General features: G+C 46.7%; 1 protein-coding gene across 1 annotated transcript in view; it reads left to right on the top strand.

Moving 5' to 3' along the window:
• Positions 1–2,500, top strand: part of ntrk3b (neurotrophic tyrosine kinase, receptor, type 3b) — a 414,735-nt gene that overhangs the window by 293,192 nt on the left and 119,043 nt on the right. The gene's annotated exons all lie outside the window — the stretch shown is intronic.

Below are 2,500 nucleotides of genomic sequence, written 5' to 3'. Positions count from 1 at the left end.
CCTCCACTACCTAATCCATCACTGCCACTGTGTGTGTGTGTGTGTGTGTGTGTGTGTGCGTGCGCGCGCGCGTGCGTGTGCAGGGTGCGATTTGTCGGAAAACCAGAAGGGGGGATATGTTTCAGATTGTAAGCAATATCAATGGAATTACATTGAACTGTGATAAAATCATGTAGAAAAAGTGGCGATATCAAGACCAGAAGGGGGGACAATCCCCCCCATCCCCCCCTACAAATCGCACCCTGTGTGCATGTGCGTGTGTGCGTGTGCGTGTGTGTGTGCATGTGTGTGCATGATTTGTGAGTGTGTGCAAGCGCACTGCGTACTGCCTTTGTGTGAGTTATATGAGAGAATCTTTTTGTAACTCCAGAAAGCGTTTGACACCCGGCATTGATTTACAGAGTCCACTCCCGGCCAAGAACTACTAGTGAATCATGTGCTTACAAGCCAACTAGTAGGAACAGAAACAATGTGTGTGTGTGTATTTGTTTCTGTATGGGCAACATGATCTCCAAAANTTCCGTGCTACTGGACACGGATGTTAAGGGCACAAAATCCGTGTCCAGGAGCACGGATTTTGCCAAAATTCCGTGCTCCTGAACACAGAATTGTTTTCCGTGCTCCTGGACACGGAATTGTTTTCCGTGATGGACACAGAGAAGTGCTCTCTCTATAGGCTACTCCCACAGCTCTATGTTTCCACAGTCTTGTGTTTTCTCAGGATTTTTCTAATTTCAAATATTTTTTCTAAAAAAAAAAACATTTCCTACTGACAGGTTAGGGTTAGGGATTGTTTTGGTCTGGGCACAGCTAGTTTTCTTTCATTCATTATATGAATTTGATAGCCTAGCAGCCAACTGGAAAAGGTATTTCTCAAAAATATGTCTTTAATGACAGGTTAAGGTTAGGGAATGTTTTGGTCAGGGCACAACTTAAATTGCTATAGCATTATTTTGTTTAGGATTAGCATTTGGTATGTATTTTCTAATTTTCTGTGGTAATAGCCTATAGAAAGCATTTCTGTGTGCCCATCACGGAAAACAAATCTGTGTCCAGGAGCACGGAATTTTGGCAAAATCCGTGCTCCTGGACACGGATTTCGTGTCTTTAACATCCGTGTCCAGGAGCACGGAATTTTTGGAGATCAGGCTGGTATGGGTGTGCCGTGTGTGTGTGTATGTCTGTGTCACTCTGCGTGCGTTCGTGCATGCATGTGTGCGTTTGTGCATGCCTGCATGCATGTGTGCGTGCTATACTACAGTATATGCGTTTGTGTGTGTGTGGGGTGTGTGTTTGTGTGTTTTTTGTGTGTGCTTCACTCTTTCTCTCTACTCCTTTCTTCCCTCCCTTCTTACCTGAATCTGCTGCACTTTTGTAACAGATTCGTATTGAGTGCAATACCGACATGCTCCTTTTCACGTAACACACAGACATATGAACACATCCCGTCTCTACAAATCGATCAGTGTTGTGTATTCAAATCTGTCTCTCTTGTTCTCTCTCTTTTAGTCTCTCTCTCTCTCTCTCTCTCTCTCTCTCTCTCTCTCTCTCTCTCTCTCTCTCTCTCTCTCTCTCTCTCGCTCAACAATCACACACATAGACACAGACACACGCACACAAACATACGCATGCACGCATGCACACACGCGCACGCACACACACACACACACACACACACACACACACACACTAAATGACGACTACATCACGGTATCTCTGTTGCACAGCTCGAAACTAGCAGCTGTAGTGAGTCAGAGCATTTGTATCGCAGCAAGTGATCAATCACAAAGGCTTCCTTGGGGCACACACACACACACACACATGCACACACACACACACACACACACACACACACACACACACACACACACACACACACACACACACACACACACACACACAGACACACAGACAGACAGACAAACACACACACACACACACACACACACACACACACACACACACACACACACACACACACACACACACACACACACACAGGCACAAACGCACGTATGCACGCACACGCATGCATACCCGCTCCCACGCACGCACGCACACACACACACACACACACACACACACACACACACACACACACACACACACACACACACACACACACACACACACACACACACACACACACACACGCTCACACACACACAGGCACACACACACGAATACACACTCTACAGCCATAAGCTAGTGCTAATGACTTCATTTTTTCCAGTGATGAATGTGCTGCTTCATTCGCTGTTCACTCAGGGATCTAAGCTCTGGCTCTGGCTGCTTACACACACACACACACACACACACACACACACACACACACACACACACACACACACACACACACACACACGCACACGCACACGCACACGCACACACATACACACACACACACACACACACACACACACACACACACGCACACACATCCACACGTACACACACACACACAGACACACACACACACACACACGTACACACACACACA

Source organism: Engraulis encrasicolus, chromosome 23, assembly GCF_034702125.1.
Source record: "Engraulis encrasicolus isolate BLACKSEA-1 chromosome 23, IST_EnEncr_1.0, whole genome shotgun sequence".
Lineage (NCBI taxonomy): Eukaryota > Metazoa > Chordata > Actinopteri > Clupeiformes > Engraulidae > Engraulis > Engraulis encrasicolus.
The sequence above is the reverse complement of the archived record's forward strand: the minus strand, read 5'-3'. Positions and strand labels throughout refer to the sequence as shown.